Source organism: Haplochromis burtoni, unplaced genomic scaffold (genome assembly GCF_018398535.1).
Source record: "Haplochromis burtoni strain Fernald_Lab_line unplaced genomic scaffold, NCSU_Asbu1 Contig_743, whole genome shotgun sequence".
Lineage (NCBI taxonomy): Eukaryota > Metazoa > Chordata > Actinopteri > Cichliformes > Cichlidae > Haplochromis > Haplochromis burtoni.
The window spans coordinates 36,337-58,605 of NW_024583104.1; the positions used below are offsets into that span (position 1 = coordinate 36,337).

Here is a 22,269-nt window from a genome sequence, read left to right on the forward strand (position 1 = left end):
CTGACTGAACTGAACACACGGAATTAACATCATCAACAATGACACAAGAACAAACAGAAGGTAACTGAGGACTTAAATACACAGGCTGATGGTAATGATGAGAGACCGGTGAGTACACAGCTGAACATAATCTCACTAATGATACATGGAAATAACTAGAACACAACACACAGGCAACGTAAATGAGTGAGAAATAAACTGAACCTGACAAAACCAAAAACACTGGGTCAACGACCCAGGAACCCTGACACTTTTCCAGGTGGGTGCAGCCAGGTATGGGAAGACGTGTGGCTTTCATTGGACAGCTCTTGGTACACTAGGCAAACGGTTCTCAAGGTGGAATCATGGATCAGACTCCCGAGATTTGGGGCCAGCTCACGCCACTCGGTCGATCTTGAGTCACAATTTCTCACTCCACAGATAATTCAGTATTTAATTGACGTGACATAAAATAATAATTTCCAACTAACAAGAGGAAGAAACTGGAGATGTTTGATTGACCTCTTCTTTCAAGCGTCCCACATCTCACACCCTCCTCTGTAATTCCATTAAGGGACACTTTTCAACCCAAAACTAACCAAAAAATAGAGACCATCTTGAATTTAAACTTTTAGCATATTGTAGGCGGACAGGTTTTTGTGGTTGGTCCAGACCTTAAAAGAGTGCTCACCCCCCATTAACCAGTGCTTCTAACTCTCTTTAACCAGCAGCTCATGGTAACTTATGGTTAATTGATGACTTTATTATCCCCAATAGGAAATTGATTTGCAGCATGTCTACTCAGCAACAACACATAAATTGGATGACACTGACAGATAGGATAGGGACAGCCTGCTGGCCACCACAAGAGCTGCTCCTTCTCACCTCACCTCACCTCACCTCATCACCTCACCTCACCTCAGAAAAGTCATGACACCTTTCAGGTGAGGATAAGCAAAGAGAAAAGAAGGTGAAAGAATATCCCCACCATAAAGTTCTGAAGCATCCACCTCATGCTTTATTTTGAGTTTGAAAGTTTGAAATAGGAAACTCAATGACTTTCTTTAGCTTTTTGGCTTCGGTCTTCATTTGCACACTCTCAAATATACACTATTTTGCCAGAAGTAAATGTGTGTCTGCCTTGACACTGCATTTACGGAAAGCTTTGACCATTCTTCCTGAAATCACATTTATGATATCTGAAACTGTCATTGGACAAGAAGGCCTGACTCTCAGTCTTTGCTCTAATTCATCACAATCTGGTTCTAACAGGTTGAGATCAGGACTCTGTGCAGGTTAGTCAAGTTCTTCTACACCAAGCTTTATAGACCGCGCTTTTTGCTACGGTGCACAGTCATGTCAGAAAAGGAATGGCCATCCTCAAATTGTTTCCACAAAGTTGAGGGCATGAAATTATCCAAAAAGTCTCGGTATGCCAAAGCATTTAAGAGTTCAACACCAATTCCTGAAAAAAAAAAACCCACACCATAATCCTCTCTATACCAAACTTTACCCTTGGCACAGTGCAATCAGTTAAGTGCTTTTCTTATGGCAACTGTGAAACCCAGACTATTCCATCGGATTGCCAGACAGGGAAGTGTAATTCATCACTCCACGTCTTGGTTTCTCTAGAGTCCAGCAGTGACGTACTTTACACCATTGCATTCAACACTTTGAACTACACTTGGTGGCGTAAGGCTTTTGATGCAGCTGCTTAGCCATGGAAACCCATTCTCTCACAAGCCTTTCTTGGGGGAGGTCAGTTTCCTGCTCCAGTGCTAGCTGGCCTTTGTGCGTCGCATCACTCTTTTTCTGATGATGCCTTTATAATTCCTTTGAGGTCGGCTACTTACAAGATAAGGGTCTAATGTGGGCAGAGGCTTATTTACTGTCGTGAGCCATTTCTATATGTTCATTCTAAGAGTTTGTTTAGAAGCTTAAGGCATCCTTTGCTCACCCTCTCAGTGGGGGCACAGTGCAAAGGTGCCTACTGGCCCTTCGGCAGGGAAACAAATGTGTCGACGAGCATGTCTTTAAGTTCCGCACACTTGGGGCTAGTTCCAGTTGGCCCGCTGACATACTCCATGGAGCGTTCTTGAATTTCCTCAATGACTCCATGAAGGACCAGCTAACATCCCAGGATGAGATGTGCTCCTTTGAGGATCTCGTTTCCCTCATTTTGAGGTTTGATAATTAACTACAGGTCCCAGGTGCCACTTCAAGTAGTCGTCATTCGGGTTGAGGCCCATGCTAGGGCTGCGGCCAAGGAGTAAGTGTCAGCCTTTACTTTTTCTCCAGAAGTAAGAGCCGCATTAAGCCTCCATCTGGTCTATTACATCCGTCAAAGTCGACCCATTTGTGTTGCACTTGAGTGCCATGCTCACTGCTAAACTGCTCATAGACCATGTTTTCAAACTGCACAGTCTCCTTGTAGAAATAGTTTCAGACAGGAGTCCCCAGTTTCTGTCTCAGGTGTGAAAGGCTTTCTGTTCTGCTGTTGGAGATAAAGTGCACTTAAGTTCAGGACGTCATCCTGAGAACAATGGAGAGACTGAACGCCTGAATCAAGAGCTGGAGGCAGCTCTTTGCTGTGTGGCATCACAGAATGTGGCTTCTTAGAGTGATCAGCTACTCGGAATAGATAGAGTAGTAGTGTACAACACACTGACCTGCTCAGCCAATGGTCTCTCACCTTTTGAAGTTTCCAGTGGGTAAGAGGCAGCGACTATCCCTGCCTTACCTGGGCGGAGCTGGGGCATCCTTCTCTCCTCTTCTGTTCACCTGCTACTCATCTCCAATGAACTGCCATACTTGAGGACCAGTGCGTCCATCCACACTTCACCACATTATCAGCTCTCTTAGAGTGGTAAATGGGCTAGTTGTTAGTCTTACTTTCATTGAATGATTCCATGCCAAGTGGATAATTCTGTTTCTCCTCCGATCTCTAGAGACTCAACCAAGGCTTCTCCTCTCAATACGTCCCTGGTTCCCTCTCGCTCAGAATCCAAGTAAGGCATCTCACAATCTCACTCGGGATAACATCATTCTCTTCCTGAGTTCCCTGCTCTGCCTGATCTATCCTCTCCTTCTCTAGATCCAGCCTGCCCATATGCTTGCTGGTCTCTCACGCAGTTAAACTCTGTGTTCCAAGTGACTTTTAATTTCCTTTTGCACATATTTAAGAAATTATTGTTTTCCTCAGTTTGTGTTGAAGTCAGTAAAGTATCACAAAGCTTTTTCTGCATCTTGCTGCTTCTTCCCCGAGTCTTGCACTTGAGTCCAATTAAGTTATTCACTTTGTATGTCTTAAAAGATACTATATAAATGAAATTTTACTTACTTGGACCGCCTCCAAAGGGGACAAGCAAAACCGGGTGTTAAATACTTGTGATTCTCCATCTTTTATTTTTAGAACTGAAGAAGCTTCTAACATGAAAGGTGAAACATCTCCACAAACTTAAAGAAGTCCAGTTGCCTTCTATTTTCAAGCTTTTTAAGACCATAAAAATGTAAAAATGTGATCAAATGGACCTAACACATCTTTCCAATTACATAATTAGAAAGGGTGAATGCCAAAAAGAAGAAACAATCTGTGCAAAACTAGATACACCCCATTTTTCATTTGCCTGTAGTTTTCAATTCAATGTATTTATTACATATATTATAATAATAATAATACAAATAATAATAATAATAATAATAACATAGCATGATATGTCATGTTTACTAATTTATCATTCAGGTTACATTTACCTAATTTTAAGACCTGCTAAGGACCTGCTGGTGTGGCAGCACCACAATTGTGGTCTTTTTCATTAATGATTAGGGATGGGTACCGGTATCCGGTGCCATGATGGCACTGGTTCTGACATAAACGGTAGTAACCAGACCGAAAAGCAGCGCACATTTCGGTGCTTTTTTTTTCCTGAGCTGTGATACACTTTAGATTCTAGCCAATCATTTTACGTTTCCGAGGATAGTAGGCGGGTCCAGGTACGTGCGTTCTTTTAGAGCAGAGCAACAGATTAAAAATGCCCAAGGCAAAGCGGTCAAAAGTCTGGCTGTATTTCACAGCAAAAGATGCAAACACAGCAGCCTGCAACAAGTGCTTTAAGGTGATACTGTGCAAAGGAGCTAACACCTCGAATCTGATGAAACACCTGGCGACGCATAGCATTTTTTTTAAAAGCCGAGAAATGCACCGTATTTGATGGCAGCAGCAGCCGTTCTTCTCTGCGTGAGTAGCTTAATGTTGTTCGTGTGTAATTTACGTTTAGTAGGCTAACCACGTTATTACATTAATGCATGTAAGGTGAACTAGCAAACATCATCATAGCTACATGCGGCTGTCTTCTTGTTTGATGGCAGATACTCCCTTCACCCTGGCCAAAAAGGCTAAAATGACCAAAGAAAAAGTGGAAAACAGTTAAACATGAGAGGTTTTTGGACAAAGTTTGTGTTTTTTCCATTGTTTAAGCACTGCTTCCAGCCAAGAGCAATACCATAAATCCCCTATAGCTGCAGAAAAGGCTAACATTGTTATCTTTTTACAAAAAAACGGCTGAACATGAGAGGTTTTTGGACCAATTTTGTGTTCTCCATTCTTTAAGCACCGGTTGAGCACCGTTTAAGCACCGGCACCGTTTCAAAAGTACCGGTTTGGCACCGGTATCGGATAAAACCTAAACGATACCCATCCCTATTAATGATAATGAACTACTTGAAAATTTTGCAAAAAATACTTTATACTTTCTCATTTTCTTATGCCTTCAGTGGCTCTCATAGACCTTTTTTGTTCTGTCTCATAAGCGGTCTTCCTGTCTGTCAGGTTCTATATTTTAATTTTTCAATAAACCACTTCAAAACTAGTCATTTTCATACAGTTACCTACAGTATATGTTTAGGTTATCCTTCCTGCTCCTTCAAATCCCATTCTACTTTGTTCCCACAGATGACCTGTGTATACGAGAGTTTATTGTCCAGGTGTTTGGAAGAATATGTACCAGTGATAACACTAAATACCAGTGCAACTAAAACAAATGCAACAGAGTGCACTGGACCGTGATCAGTAGCACTTTCTAATACAGCTGTGTAAAAATGGAGTGGTAACAAGGTGGAAATAAGAAGGTAATAATGTGGATGTTTGCAAGTTATTACAACTTAATTATATTAGAGTAGTAACCAGTTAATTTCCAAGTACTACAATGGTGGCATAATAGTTACAGCTGAGCAATATTACACTAAAATATATGTAATTGGATAAAAAAGGGGGCCAAAACCAAGGGTAATGATGTGGAATAAAGATATGCCCATGAAGCAAAACCAATTAGTAATAGTAGCCTGATACCATGCTAACAATATAATAACTTGTGTTTTTCTGTGTGTTTCTGTGTATTTGAATTTTCTATTTTTTTGTTTGTTTGTTTTAGACAGGCTTCAAATGGTAATAACGTCATAAAAAATAAGATAAGAATAATGGCTGATGTTTTAGCATATCGAGATAATATTACATGTGAAAATGCTGTTAATCCTACCTTAGGTTCCGCTTTACTTAAAGGAATTTTTTTTAATTGAAATTGAAACAGGTGTTTAACAAAATCCTAAACTACCCGTTTGAATGCAAAAATCTTAAACATGTATAAAGAAATCAAAAGCTAGCCAGAAAATACCAGATTTATTTTATCATGGCTGATATTATTATATATATGAGATAGAGGTCTACTTAAAACTGTGTTTGAAAAGCTGAACGGAATTATACATATAAATACATAAGTGTTGCATTGGAGTGTAGGGGATCTTCTATCACAGCATATTTTATATCTAAAAAAAAAATCTTAATTGAATTCATACTTTAAATGCCCAGTAAGCAAAAATATGCCATACATATTCTTTCCCCTGCAATTCAAGGTTATGTGGGACAGGAGAGGTTTATCGTCCCAGCTGTCATTGGTACACCCTGGAAATCATTGCCATGCTGCTAATCACCAGACCACTTTTTTGCCCCAAAAAGAAATGAATGACCTTTCTTTATTCTGGGTATGTACACTGAACAAAAATATAAAAACGAAACACTTTTGTTTTTCAAGACCTGAACTCACAGACCTGAAACATTTTCTTCATACACAAAAGACCCATTACTCTCAAATATTGTTCACAAATCTGTCTAAATCTCTGTTAGTCCATCCCACCTCACAGGTGTGGCATGTCAAGGTGCTGATTAGACAGAATGAATATTGCACAGGTGGGCCTTAGACTAACCACAACAAAAGGCCACTCTGAAATAAGCAGTTTGATCACACAGCACAATGTTACAGATGTAGCATCATAAATATATTTGGTATTGATAGCTATGGTTAGCTAGACTGTAAAATAACACTTATATAATGTGGCTAATGTTATTTAAAGTATTCACCTAAAAATTAAGCACCAGCAATTTGGGTGAGGTGGTTGGAGGTGTGGACTAGTCAGATTACAGTTATTCACCCCTCAGTGAATTTCACACTTCCAGGCTACACCAGTTTAAAATGAATTGTGGGAAAAGAAGAATAAGAAGGAATAAGGAATACTTAGGAATTAACTAATTGTGACTTTTATAAGTTTTATACAAATCCTCCAACCAATCAAAACAAAACTAAAATTCTTAACATTAACTTTGTGTACAGACTTTTAGTCAGTCTGTTGTCACTACAACTAATATGTAGGTAATCTGAAGGTTTTTTTTTTAAATTAACTGATTAATTAATTAATTAATTAATTAGGACCATAAAGGTTTAACAAGTTTTCTCCATATGAAATTTTCTGTGCATTTCTGTTTTTAAGAATATTTTATGGCATTATTACTAATTAATAATGAAATTAAGTAAATATTCCAATGTGTTTCAATTATATTAATTTACGCAGAAAAGGAAAAGTAAGGATTAATTATCTCACTTTATAAACCAATTATAATGGTGCATACAAAAATACATCAATATCTATGAAATTTGATCAAAGAATGTCCAAATCATGCTTTCTTTAACATTGTCCTTGTTTCAAAACTTTACTTTTTTTTCAGTATGTGTCATCTGCGGCAACTGGTTGGGGGTAGGGACAAAGACACACTATAGAAGAGAGTCAGAGATGATGAATAGGTAATAATTAAATGCATCGTGGTGTATAAACACACAGTGAAAAAGGTGATGGAAGAAGAAACTCAGCGCATCATGGGAAACCTCCAGCAGCCTGGGCCTATTGTATTTTAAGACAATTTCAGGGACACCTGATCCAGCCCTAACCATACAAAAAGAAAAGTTTTAAGCCTGATCTTGAAAGTAGAATGTGTTTCCCGAATCCAAACTGTAAGCTGGTTCCACAGAAAAGGGCTCTCTGTGTCTTTAAGACTTTTCTTTACCAAACTGGTGTGTGTTATCTGGCTTCATGGTTTAATACCATCTGCATAACAGTCAAAATGTATGATTTGCCTTCTAATTATACTGCCTAAAGGAAGCATGTATATAAAAATAGTTGGTTCTAGCATGGTACCCTGTGGAATTCCTATATTAACCTTAGTGTATGAAGAGGACTCCCAAATTACATGAACAAAATGGAGTCTGCTAGACAGATATATTTCAAGCCACTGGAGCTCAGTACCTTTATTACCTACCAAATGCTCTAATCCCTGTAACAAAGTAGTATAGTCAAGTTCTTTCTAAGTAGTGGTGGTATTGCGAACACTTGTGGTACAAGAGACCAATAATAGAGATAGATTGGTCATATTTAGATCGACACATTAATAATGGTAGTTCTTCTTTGAGCAGTCTTGTAGGAAGGGTCTAAAAGACATGTTCATGGTTTGAGGAAGTAATTGGAAAAAAGAGTCAAAATAAATATCAGTGATATTAAAAGTAGCTATACATAATTTTACGCCTATGAGATGGTTAGGAATAATTTTTTCTCAAATTTATTTTTCTGAAAACAATTTTTTCAGGTTAAATGATGAGCTTCAAAATTAGCGAGACACCATTTCCTCTACACCTTAAGAGTGATCTGCTTTAAGGTGAGTATTTATAGCGATATTTTCATGCCACTATTCTGAGCGCACGTCAAAAGAATTTTGCAAGTACAAGTGTTGCATCTTGAGGAGAATTTTATTTTGAGCGAAGAAAAGCTAAATTTGGGTGAACAAAATTCATTGCTGTGTGCAAAAATGTATTTCACTGTTTGCTATTAGGGATGCACCGATACCGATACTGATATCGGGGCCGATACTCATACTCGTAAAAGTTAACCGATACCATGAACCGATACTAACTTATTTCATGAATCAGAGGGTGGCTTGTCATTTTTCCACGGGCAGTTAAAATAACAGAGGCTCTGACTCATTTTATCGCTCTGGATGACCAGCCAATGCCAGTCGTGGAAAACATAGGATTCTTCTCAGCATACTTGAGCCGCGATATGAAATTCCCAGCCACCCACACATCAGGGAGATAATGGTGCCAAAACTTTCTAAAGAGGTAAAGACAAGTAGTGTGTGCGCGATGACAGTCCTTGTTTTAACGGCAAAGTGGACTGATGATCCACGGGCAGATGGGGAGTTCGTTCGTCAATGCCAAATACTTTCGTTATTTTGTTTGTTTGTTTACAATATGGACACTCTGCAACAATTTAAAAGTTTATTTTATTCTCAAACCTAATTTGTATTTATTTTATTCCAAACAGAAGTCTTTATTTATTATTCCGAAAGCTCGAGACAGTGCCAATAGTTCAGTGATATTTTGTTAAATTACAATGTGGAGACTCTGCAATAATTTAACAGAAGTGCTTATTTTTCACTTGAAAATTTTTTGTGGTCATTTTTTATTAAGATATTATTTATTATCGGCAGAGAATAAAATAAAACCTGTCTTCCAATTCATTGCATTTGTGTGTGTGTGTGTGTGTGTGTGTGTGGTAGAAGTATCGGTTTTTGTACTCTGTATCGGCAAGTACTCAGATCCAAGTATCGGTATCGTATCGGTTTGAAAAAATTGGTATCGTTGCATCCCTATTTGCTATTATCCATATACACACACAATAGCAGCCCCTCTCGCTCAGATCTTTTGCATTTGCTCTTGCGCAGATCTCTGCGGTCCTGCTCGCAGTGTGTCACTCGCGCTCTCAACATTTCTGCCCCTGCGCGTTCAACTCTTTCTGTACACCGTTATATTGTTGCCAAAAAGCCAACCAATCACAGACTTGGATGCAAAAAAATCTGATTGGCTGTTTTGGTCTCCAATCAGCTTGTTAGCTACTGTAGCCACAGCCAGGCAAATATCCCAGACTGCATTTCGTCCAAAACTCAAACGAGGCAGTGGATCACAAAATAAATTTTAAGATATTTTCACGTCATATCCCCTGTTCTGTTCTTATTTAAATCTGAGTTAAATCTAACATAAAATAATATTTACATTCAGGAGGAAACATTTTCATAATATGACGGGTGAAATTCAAAATAGACAAGTAAGACTTCAGTATTAAATAAAACGGTCCAGTTATGAAGTTAAAATTTAATCTCAGCCAAACCCATTTACTCAGGAATATCAAACACTGAAATAAACCAAACATTAACATTTAGATGTGATTATGTGATTACTCATGAAAGTGGCCACTTTCATGAGGCTTACATGATTTACTCATGAAAGTGGCCACTTTCGCATTGCTTTCATACATTGTTTTAGTAAGTATCCAAAACATACAAGTTTCATTATATAATTTTTCAAGGGATCTTATATCTGTTTTCACACTTATATGCTTTTCATACAAGTTTCACACAAGACAGATACAAACTTTATAAGATTTATATATATCTTTTCCATATGGGTATAGACTGAACAGTACAAAACAAATTTTTGGCAGAATAGTGGCACCAAAACAACGCCATGGGTATTATGAAAAAGAGACTTTGATACAACTGAAAAACAATGAACATTGAACCTCACAGGATTTTAAGTGTTTGGCAATCTTAAGATAAGAGGGGGTTTTAAGATCTGTCCTACTACTAATAAGATTTTGGCCCCTTCCAACTAATGACACCACTCTTCCACTGCTAGTTTAACCACAAGCAACTCTTGTGGTTAAACTGCGGCCCGCGGTCCATTTTTAATTGGCCTGTAAGAAATTTTCTAAATAGAATACAGTATGGCCTGCACTTCAACTTTTGCTTGAGTGTATTGCACTTCTTAGTTTTAACACCAGGGGGAGCTACTGTTGATGAAGGCAGTTACTCCACCAAAAAGGACAATCACAGGAGAAATTTACCCCAAGTTACTGAACATGGCAGAACCAAAGAAGCGAAAGGTAGAAAGTGAGTGCAGAAAATTAAAGACATGGTGGGAGAGTGAATATTTCTTTAAAGAATTCAAGGGGACGTGTGTCTGTTCGATCTGCACTGAAACTGTGGTAGTTATGAAAGAGTATAATGTACGACGTCATTATGAAACCAAACATCAGGCCTATGCATACTACACTGGTGCTGAGTGAGAGCAGAAATTAAAGCAAATGGTAGCTCTCCTGCAGGGTCAGCAACAGTATTTTTTTTCGTGCTCAGAAAGTCCAGGAAAAGGCTACAGCCAGCTATGAGGTCACCCTGTCATCGCAAGACATGGCAAGCCTTTTTCAGATGGAGACCTCATAAAACGCTGCTTCTTTAAAGTCGCCGAAATAATGTTCCCAGAAAAAGTGCAGGACCTCAACAACGTCAGCATGCCCAGTAATACAGTTGTGCGATGCATTGAAAACTTGTCAGCCAACACTAAACTGCAACTGTCTGATAAAGCTTGTGCTCACTTTAGATGAGTGAAAATATATCTTCCACAGTACCCGTGTGTTAATGTGCTGGTACACATGCATCAATTATCAATAATGCGCATCCATTCTGTCACTACTAGAGATGGGAATTCCAGCTCTTTTTAGAGAACCGGCTTGCTCGGCTCGGCTCTTCAGGTTGTTTTGTTGCTTTAATTCATTTATTATCAACAACAATATAAAATAATGCACAAAAGAAATTACTAATGTAAAAAAAACATGGTTTTATTTATCTGTTTCCATATAAATATATACGGTGGCCCTAGAGACAAAGCACGTACAAACTCCAAAACACATTACTAGCGTTAACTGACCTTCCAAAACAGAGCTACCTAGATCATATAAATTACACGATTGAAAGCATATTGTATTGTTTGTGTATTTATACACAGGCACTCATATATATTCAAAAAAAAAAAAAAAAGTTAATTTACCTGTTACTACCACATACCAAATCTGGTCGTTGGTACTTCCTGGCTTGTGTAGCCACTAGGTAACAAAAGCTCAACACTGCCCCTAGCATCCTGGAGCACTTCTCTTGTGTTTTGGAGTTTGTACGCGCTTCTGAGTTTTACGCGCTTTGGAGTTTGCACGTGTTTTGGAGTTTGTAGGTGCTTCTGAGATTTTATGTGCTTCTGAGTTTGTATGTGTTTTGGAGTTTGTACGTGTTTTGTCTCTAGGGGCCACCGTAAATAAACTTATTTATTCACTTGACATAAGATGTAATAAATAAATCATATAATACAAAAAACAACTATTTACATTTTAACTTTAAACTATTTAAATTTTAAACAAATTTAAAGTGAAACAACACAAAACACTGCAAACCACAACACAATTAAATATAAATTAAAATGTGAAAAACAAAAAGAAGATGCACATTCTCTGTCATATAGGCCTGCATGAATAAACTTTCTGAATCCTTTATCATCCACAACTGAAAATAGTTGTGGATAATTACTATACCTTTCTAATGTAGTGATGTGAGAATCATGGACAAATCGTTCAATGCTCGAGAATCTCTTTACTGACTCGTGAATCATGATTCACAAGCCCAACTGACTCACTGACTCATCCCTGTTGCTGTTAGCAAACTAATTTCATTAGTAGAAATATATCTAGCTTAAAATTAAAATTGTGGGAAAAAAAACAACAGCCAGTTTCTTAACAAAAACATTTCTGTTCTGAACTGAAAGAAAAAACCCTGAGTAGAAAGTTCACATCAAGACAATAGCTGTGTCCCAAAACGTCGGCTGCATCCTTTGGAGGCCACATTTGAAGGCCGATTAGGCGACGAAGGCTGTCCCAATTCGTCGACTCCTTCAAATGCGGCTGACAAATGCGTCCTTCATTTCCCCGAATTTGAAGGATGGGTCAGGTGTGTCCTTCGTGACCCACCATATCCCAGAATTCATAGCGCGGCCCAGCCAATTTCAGTTTCCAACAATGGTGGCCGCTTCTAAGTTTTAAAATTACTCTTATCAATCTTTCTGGGTCACAAAATAAACTTTCAATATATTTTCAGGCGAGAAAGTAGCTGTGTAAACTTCAAGTCTCTGCTTGGTTAATCAAGACATGGCATATTTGCAAAACTGCGCCAACATTTTCGGAGACATATGTTACCCACCCGCTCAATAGCTAGCCGGGGGTTCAATGGTCACTCGAGCCGGCGAGAGCAGCGGACACCCGGCTTCATTGTTTTCAGACCCCGCTGCCGTTCACTACTCAGGTTAAGCATGATACATAAGTCACTCGGATAACTTAAAAATGTAATTGTTTGGCTTTTTTCGGGGTTTTATTTGTTTGCAAATCGGTTTGGCTGAGATCAAAGTTATTAGATTATTAGATTAAATAAAACTTTATTAATCCATCGGGTGGGTTCCTCCGGGATTTTCACACAGCTGAATAAACGTCAAACAGAAAACTGTTTAAACAGAAGTGTGAGATGGTCGAGAATTTACGGCAGTGTCCTGTTGTATTTTAGATGGCAAGGAGCAGACGGCTGAGTTTATGAAACTCCAGCAGTGACGCAAATCTGAAGGCAAGACCATCCAATCTCAAAGCCTCGCACTTCCGGCCTTCTCGGTCTTCGAAGGACCGAGCCCATAGATCGTAGATCGCGAAGGCCGGGTCCTCCGAAGGATGCAGCCTACGTTTTGGGACACAGCTAAAAGCTCCTCGGATCACAGTAGCATCATTCAGCTAACATGCTAACAGCACATTTGAGTTACTCACCCCCTCCCTTTCTGTGCTGAATCATAGCAACGAATCACTCAGGACTCACTCAGGACTCACTCACGCCCTCCCTCCTGGCTCACAGCTTCTTCTTCTTCTTGGTTGGCAACCAATGTTAAGGCGCATTACCGCCCCCTGGCTCAGTGGACATTTAATTATATATAAAAATATATATTTGATACATTTGAGGAAAATACAAATAAAATGAAATAAAAATAAATAAAATAAATGTGCACTTTAGAAATTTTTTTTGCTCTATAAAAATTGTTGTTTTTCTTTTTCAATCACTCATCTTAGCAGTAGGATATACATGAAAAGAGAAAAAATTAAGTTTAAATGAAAATGTATTTTTTGCACTCTCTGGGCAACTGACTCAGTGACTCAAATGATTCAAAAAACACGATTCACTTTGGTGAGTGACTCATTGAAACTCAATTCAGTAAAAATAATCAAATTTACCATCACTATTCTAATGTGACAATGTTGTCTCTTGTTGTTGTCCCTGGCTCTCTTTCTCTCTCTTTCCCTCCGGCTCTGTTTCTGTGCTACTGCGAGTGCAACTACCGCCCCTGATCAAGTGACATTTGTCCGGATTTTTGGCACGAGTGGCATCGGATCAGCACCGCAGGTGGATCGCCCGATTTTCATACCCAGCCCAGCTGATACTCACCAGAGTAATTTACTAAAATTATATGCACTCCTGTTATTAAGTCCAGTTCAGTCTGCTAATGCTGATACGAACGTTAATAGGTGTGTTGCCTAAGCCTAATAATTCAAATAACAGGCTTGAAATTTACCTGTTATTGTTTTTTCTCTGTATTGTAAATTCTGTCTAAGAAGAAATCTGAGGCTGCTGTTGTGAGAATGAACTACCAAAGCTTTTTCTGAATAAATCAATAAAGATCCATTTATGGAAAGCTGTGATGAAGGCAGTTTTTTCTTTAATTATATCCAACAATATAACATATTTGACCACTTTTAATTGATTTTTCTAACTTTTTAATTATTAATTATTATCTAATTTCTAGTAAGTGGCCCAGCCCAGGCCCTCCTATATTTTTATGTATGTGGCCCTCAGTGAAAAAAGTTTGGACACCCCTGATCTAAAGACATGAACACATTCAGGAAATCCCTTAAAGCATCATTAACAAGTTTGTGGAATATATTGTGCGAGTGAGTGGCATAACTAGGTACTAGGTACTTGAAGTGACCAAGGGGTGTGTTTTCCATTGGTCAGCTCTGCTTCTTATGACAAATTGCTTCTAATGCCACCAGATGGATAGCTGGTGTAACCAATGTTGCTGTCCGCATATGGAGCTGCCATGGGGGAGGCCATGACTGTCTCATCTGTGGAGGAAAGAGAAGAAACCTTAGTATCAATAAACTCAATAAAAGTGTTAAGTGATGAGAATGTGTTGAGCTCCAACTAGTATGCTAAAGAGCTCAGAGTCTTGGCTTACTTGAAGTAGGAAATTATTGAGATGCCTTGGGGAATGGCCAAAAGTGTGACTGGTTCAAGGTAGGTTGTAGAAGCCAAAGAAGAGTGGGCAGACAGAAGAGTTTGACAGAGGTCCAGGGGAGCAAGAAGGCGTCGAGCAGGCAGGTGAGTATAAAAAGGATTCATGGGAGCCACCAGAAAGCGCGTAGGCAGGTGAGCATGGAAATACTCACCTCTCTACTTGCCAAAAGAATAAGAAGTTAGCACATGAGGGAGAATTACATGAGGGAAGAGCACAAATAGCCGGCCTGTTTATCACACTAAGCTGATAATCTGATCACATCTGAATGGCAACGCTGTTCCTTTTGAACTGTGGCTGTTGGATCGCAGGTGGTCTGCTCAGCAACCAGAAAGACTCTACTCCACAGTGGCAGAGTATCTCAACAGTAAAGGAAAAAACATTTACAGACCAGTGGCTGATTATGAGACATGGGTATGTACACATCCGAGTCATTTTCTTGAGGTTGTTCACTCAGAACAGAAGCAGAGGATCTTTAAGTGGGAGGTATACCATTTTAGAGTTAACATCAATTTGAAATTACTGAGAGAGATGTTACACTTTATTGAATGGGATTCCTGACTGGGTAAACATTTCTGTAAAGACAGAAATGGAGCCCATAGTGATTTGTTAAAGGATATAAAAGCCTTACATTCTTTACAATAATTTCACCCCACACCACATATGTTTTCAGTTTTAGTATTTTCATGTATTTAGTATTTGATTTTCTTTGGCCATTTTATTATATTTTATATTTATATATTTATGGGAAAAATATATTATGCAATGTACTAATGGTTTAATGGTTAATGGTTTAATTATTTATATAGCACATTTAATTACAACAGGAGCGTTGACCAAAGTGCTGTACAAGAATACAACATACATAATAAAAAAACTGTACAGCAATACAACATACCTAATAAAATAACAAATAACTCTCATGCTGTATTAAAAGCCAATAAATAAAAATGCGTTTTAAGATAAGATTTAAAAAGATTGACAGTGGGAGCCTGTCTGATGTATAGGGGTAAATTATTCCACAGCTTAGGCGCTACGACTGCAAATGCTCGATCACCTCTATGAACCAGCCTCGACCTTGATACAGCTAAAAGCAAAAGATCACTTGATCTAAGAGATCTAAAGGGGGTATAAGTCTGCAAGACGTCAGACAAATACACGGGAGGATGTCCATTCAGGGCTTTGTAGGTCAACAATAAATTTTTAAAGTTAATTCTGAAGCGGACAGGGAGCCAATGAAGAGAGGCGAGCACTGGGGAAATGTGTTCACATCCTTTAGTACGTGTCAGAAGACGAGCTGCAGCATTCTGGACCAACTGCAGCCTTGCCAGGCAGGTCTGACTACTGTATAAGGAGTTACAGTAGTCCAGCTGGGATATAATAAAAGCATGAATCGCCCGTTCTAAGTTTTTAAAAGATGAAAATGATCTCACCTTAGATAAAAGCCTCAGTTTGAAGAAGGACCGCTGTACGACTGAGCTAATTTGTTTTTCAAAAGTGAAATTGCTGTCAAATATAACCCCCAAATGTTTTGGCATGCGATTTGACAAAATTTGTGTGAGCTGTTACTCACACAACACTGAACTGTATTAGAAAGAAAATATGAACAGGGAACTGTTAACAAGTCCGAATCATAACGCGCAGTGTTGCCTGTAGTGTCTTTTGATTGATTGTCTCTTTTTTAACTCTGTGAAAAAGAAAAAGAAAGTATTGAAATAGGAAATAACCTTTATTTGGCACAAGTGTACTGAGTGCCTTCAAGGACACACTCAGTACACTTAGTGCCTGGAAGAATGCCCAGGTTGCAAAAAAAAGGTAATATATGCTCGTTAAAGTACACACACTCATAACTGTTCTTGTGAGAAGCCCATAGAAGGAAAAATGGTATTGTGTGACAGTTTTAAGGCAAAGGAGGGTGGAAGTGATAAAATGTAATAAAAAGCTCACTGGTACCTTCCCCCTTTGAGCACTTGCATGAAACCTTGTATTTGGGGCTTTTGCTCCCTTGCAAGAATTTTTATTCAGTTTACTTCTGAGATATATCTACATATGTATTCATATGTATTATTCTTGAAGGTTTTTGAAATACTATTTATAATAAATGAACATTGTAAAATAAAATGTATATTGTAATCAATAATCACATAACGTGCATTGGGAGGAGGCCCCGGGGCAGACCCAGGACACGCTGGAGAGATTATATCTCTCGGCCTGGGAACGCCTTGCTGTTCCCCTGGATAAGCTGGAGGAGGTCCCAGGACACGCTGGAAAGATTATATCTCTCGGCTGGCCTGGGAACGCCTGGGTGTTCCCCTGGATAAGCTGGAGGAGGTGGCTGGGGAGAGGGAGGTCTGGGCCTCTCTGCTTAGGCTGCTGCCACCGCGACCCAGCCTCGGATAAAGCGGATGAAGATGGATGGGTGCATTGATATTTTTACCACTAGCTTTTGGATTTTACTTTTTTTTTTTTATTGCATTTTATTTTAAATTAAAAAAAAAGTTTTTGAAACAGGTGGTTCTGCATTTTGCACAAGTGTTTCCTGTTCACCCGTTTAATCAGTGACTGACAAGATAATAAATGGAAACAGGCAACTTTGTATTTTGCTGCCCTGATTCATGCCTATTACACAGAAATTTCCATACATGTTTCCTTTTAATAAGCCAGAACATTGAACACTATATTTAATCTATTATTATTTTTAAGAAAAGTTGAATGCTGGAAACCCAAGTTAGGATTATATAAAGAATTATCAAATGGTAAAACTATGATATTATGCTAAAACATCAGCCAAAATTAACTTACTATTGAATAATGAGATTATTACCAGCTCCCTATTACCAACTCCTTTTTCTGGTAACTGAGTAGTAGTAGTAACTTGGAAATTTCCAAATTATTACCTTATTATTGCCCCCTTGGTATTCCACTACTACCATATTATTACTGAGCTGTAATAGAGTGCTATCCAATCATCTGAAGACAAAAAAAATCTCAAAAGTTGGGTACATATTTCAAAAAAATAATGTAAATCTACTTTTAATATCACAAATTGCAAGCAATCACAAACAAGGCCCAGAAGAACTCTACCTCCATCCTTTCTTTTTTAGGATACTTCCCAAGACAGCTTCAGCTCTTGGAAAAGAATTAATGAAAGAGAGAGAGAGAGAGATTTTTTAAAATGTGGCTATTAAAAAAAAACTCAAATAAATTAATAAATGTTATACACCAAAAAGTTATTCTTTTGCCCTATGACATCCAGCTAGGCTCCAGTTCCCCTGTGACCTTGAATTAACCCTAACCCTTAAGGAAATGAATGAACTGATGGATCAGTAGTTCAAACCTACAGTTACTGTCTTGCAAAGTTAGTTGTTCTGTCTCATATCTCTAAAATAACTAGGCAGCATCCAATGCAATACAACTACTTGGATGCATGTATGTAACTTTGCATAAACAAAACATTTATCCAGTCACTTTTTATTCAAACAAATTGAAATATAGTAATACTTACTTTCCAGAGTTATAGACTTCAGCTGTGTCAAACAAGTTGATTCCATTCTCGTATGCTATTGTCATGAGTTCTTCTGCCACCTTCAGAAGAGAAACATAATAACTATAAAGATAAGCAGCTGCTGCACAATTAGTGAGTGACAGGAGAACGGCGGCTAAGCTGTCATCCCTGATGGACAACATCTCCCACCCCATGCAGCAGACTGTGACAGCACTGAGCAGCTCCTTCAGTGGGAGACTGCGGCACCCACGGTGTGGGACGGAGAGATTTCTGCAGGTCTTTCCTCCCCACTGCTGTCAGACTCCATAATAAAGACTTTAACTGATCAAGCACACACATCCATACATATGCAATAATACTAAGTGCAATAATCCTTTCTGTCATCGTTGTATTTTTACTCAGTTGTATATAGTATTTGTATTTGTATTCTATTTTTATCTTATTGTATATTTATTTTATTTTATTTTCTACGTGTATATAGGTATTTTTATTTTATTATTGATGGGCCGTACAGTTGTTGTTACTGTATTTATTCTTAAGTATTTGTATTCTAATTATTTTGCCTTCATAACTGTTTGCACTGTCCACTCTTCCTTGCATGTTGACAACAACAAGATTATCTCCCGACGTGTTGGGACGTTAATAAAGGTTATCATAAGAACAAATAATCCTGCTATCTTGTATCTTAGTCAACGTTTTGATAAATATTGTAGCGTACACTACATAATCCCTTGCTTAAAAAATGTATGACCGCGTTCTTATTTGAATAAGAAGTAAAATAATAATAAACGAAAATGTATTAGATTGCACTACCACCACAAGTGATTTTGCAAGTGACTTAAGGGTTCAGCCTCTTACGTTATGCTAGCTCCTTAAGAGCTTATAGTGACATATTAAAGTCAAAAAGTAGTACTCTTGTTTCATTCTTTTTAATAGTGTTCATAGATTGAACGACTATCCACCCTCCTGATAACACTGGGTATAAGAGCATTCTTTGTCTTACCCAGCACCTTCAGTAGAGATGTGCTAAACTAAAAACAATATCAGCTTGGTGTCTTAATTTTGTATATTTAGCTTATTGGAGTATTAGTATCTCTCTTGGTTCCTAGTGCACCCTCTCTATGAAAAACAAAAGAACCTCAAGTACCTCCTAAAACAGTTTTTCAGATGCTTCAGAAAAAGCTTCTCTCTGTGCTATGTTTACTAGGCTCCTGCTAACCACAGGTTTATCCTCCAAAGAATTATTCCTCAGCCAACTCCTACTTTGGATTCGGGAGACAGACACTGAATTGGGTGACCCGGAATCCTCCCTTAGTTATGCTGCAGTAGGCCTAGGCTGCTGTGGGGTTACCAGGATGGACTGAGCATTTCTTCGTTATTTACCAACTGTTAATTTGAATTTAATCATTAGCTATTATTAATCTGTGTCTCTCTTCCACAGTGTATCTTTTCTCTTTCTCCTTTGCAGGATTTAGGATTAATGTTCTTGGTAGTTATTTTCAAATCAAATCAAATCAAATCACTTTTATTGTCACATCACATGTGCAGGTACATTGGTACAGTCACATGTGAGTGAAATTCTTGTGTGCGAGCTTCACAAGCAACAGAGTTGTGCAAAATACAATAATGTAAACAAGCAAAATACAAGAATGGCTAACATCTGAAACTAATAAATATATGTACAATATATAATAGTATATGCATTTCTGGATGTGTATACTAAATTTTTTCTACGTGTGTGTGTGTGTGTGTGTATACACATATTTTACAAATTAAATAGAGTAAACAATAAATAAAATATATAAAAATATACAGAGTTGAGACATGTGCAAAACAGTGGCATTACTGTACAGTATGGAGTGCATAATGTTAAAGTTCCAGTAGTGAAGGCTGAGGTGTCTATGACGTGTTCAGCAGTCTGATGGCCTGGTGGAAGAAGCTGTCTCTCAGTCTGCTGGTATCGGGACCGGATGCTGCAGAACCTCCTTCCTGATGGAAGAGTCTGAACAGTTTATGGCTGGGGTGACTGGAGTCCTTGATGATCCTCCCCGCTTTCCTCAGGCAGCGCTTCCTGTAGATGTCTTGGAGGGAGGGAAGCTCACCTCCAATTATCCGTTCAGAGCACCGCACTACTCGCTGGAGAGCTTTGCGTTGTAGGCGGTGCTGTTGCCATACCAGGTGATTGTGTGCATCAGTGAGGATGCTCTCAATGGCACAGTGATAGAAGGTCCTGAGGATGCGGGGGTCTTGCCAATGTCAGTACTCTTTACCCGTTGCCTACTGGTGGTGGTCAGAGGGCCTGGTGGCGCCAGTTTCCAGCAGCCTCATCTCTGTCAGTGCGCCCCAGGGTGGCTGTGGCTACAATGTAGCTTGCCATCACCAGTGTGTGAATGTGTGTGAATGGGTGGATGACTGGATATGTAAAGCGCTTTGGGGTCCTTAGGGACTAGTAAAGTGCATATAAATACAGGCCATTTACCATGAAGACTTCCGATTTACACCATACAAGCTGCTCACTCTCTCCACAGCAGCGCCGTTGATGGTGATGGGGGTGTGTACTTCTCTGCACCTCCGGAAGTCCACTATCAACTCCTTTGTCTTTGCGACGTTGAGGGTGAGATGGTTGTCTTGACACCAGTGGGTCAGGGCGCTGACCTCCTCCCTGTAAGCCGTCTCATCACCGTTGGTGATAAGACCCACCACTGTAGTGTCGTCCGCAAACTTCACAATATTTTAGGGTCTTGCAGTGACTGCTGTTCTGATTTGGCACTGTATAAATTAGGTTTATGCATAGGTTCAATAAGGACACCTATGCATTCATCTGCCTGCTTTCCTGGGTTTTTGGTGCTAATTTATTCTTTGCTTCACCATCACTTTCCTGAGTATTAATTTTTCTATGTCAATAAATCATGTTCAGTTCTTCCAAATATTATCTCCAAGTTTAATCACTGAACTGAATCTCCAGTGGCGCTACTTTCTTACTTTCTCCAGTACACTTACTTTTGCTTGTGACACTTGTAAACATTATTCCCCTGTGTATGTCACGAAAGAGGGCATGGGCAGGATTTTTGGTTGAGGTGCCATGTTTCTGGGCCAAACAAAGCGCTAGTGAAAGAGGAGCCAAAGCACATGGATAACACCAGCTATGGTTCGTACTTGCTGTGCGGTCGGTTGTAATGTTAGACCGCACAAAACCGGCAAGGGAATAAGCTTGAAAAAGGTTTATCTTTTCATTCTTTCCGCACCTGGAAGCAATATGAGGCCGCTCATGTATCGGATGTTACCAAAAGAAGGCGTCTAGTCTGTGAGACGAGCTGATATCTAGTTCTCTTCCATCTCCAAATATCTGTTGGTGTGCTCCAGAAATTTTCATTCCGGTAAGCTCTACATATGTTCATATCACTCTTTATCCGGTCTTTAAGTCTGACATCACTAGCCGTGTTTGGGCTCAAATTCCGCTGCAGGTCCAAAAATCAAACGATCACTGTGGCATCACTGAGAGTTGAAAAACGATCTAAAGTCTTTCATTTGTAATAAAATGATCAGCGTTCTGCTCTACCAGGTGTAACAATTGAGTTTATCATCCAGGCATCCATGAAAACGAAACAGAATTCATGACATTTAACGGAGTTAGAAATTAGCAGGAAGTTTTGGAAACAAATTCAAACGTACACCTCTGCTCTCACTTCCAACATAAATGAAGACAGAAAACTAAACAGCAGTGACGTTTGTAGGGTTACTGAAGTTTGGCTAGCTGGTATATAATGATGTGCTAATCTCAGGTCCCCAGCCTCGGACCGTCCGTGGTCGTTTGGTACGCGCGAAGAGTTGAGGCTCAGGTGTGAAATGTATAGTTTTCAGGGTTTTTATCGGTTTTCAGCGTTATTTTGTTATCGTTTTTATCGTTTACTCGGTTTTCCTGGGTCTTTTCATGTGTGTTATGAATAAATCTTTCTTTTTTTCGGTACCGGTACTAGTTTTATTTTGTTGTATTTATCCGCGACACCTTAAAGGCCGGTCCGTGAAAATATTGTCGGGCATAAACCGGTCCGTGGCGCAAAAAAGGTTGGGGACCGCTGGTTTACAGCATTCTGCCATAAGATTACATTTGTTCCTGACCACCGAGAATCCTCACTTAACTTTTATCAAGTGGAAAAAAGTTAGCTGTTTATATTATGCTAACATAGCTGTGTTGCTAGCGGTCACGTA

At 39.0% G+C, this 22,269-nt stretch overlaps 1 long non-coding RNA gene across 1 annotated transcript in view; it reads right to left on the minus strand.

Annotated features, from left to right (window-relative positions):
* Window positions 1–16,917: 16,917 nt before the first annotated feature.
* Window positions 16,918–22,269, minus strand: part of LOC121812706 — a 51,768-nt gene continuing 46,416 nt past the window's right edge. Inside the window, exons 2-3 of the long non-coding RNA XR_006053257.1 lie at window positions 18,061–18,140; window positions 16,918–17,684 (exon numbers count right to left, since the gene is read on the minus strand). This is a non-coding gene — a long non-coding RNA (uncharacterized LOC121812706). The remainder of the gene's footprint in view (window positions 17,685–18,060; window positions 18,141–22,269) is intronic.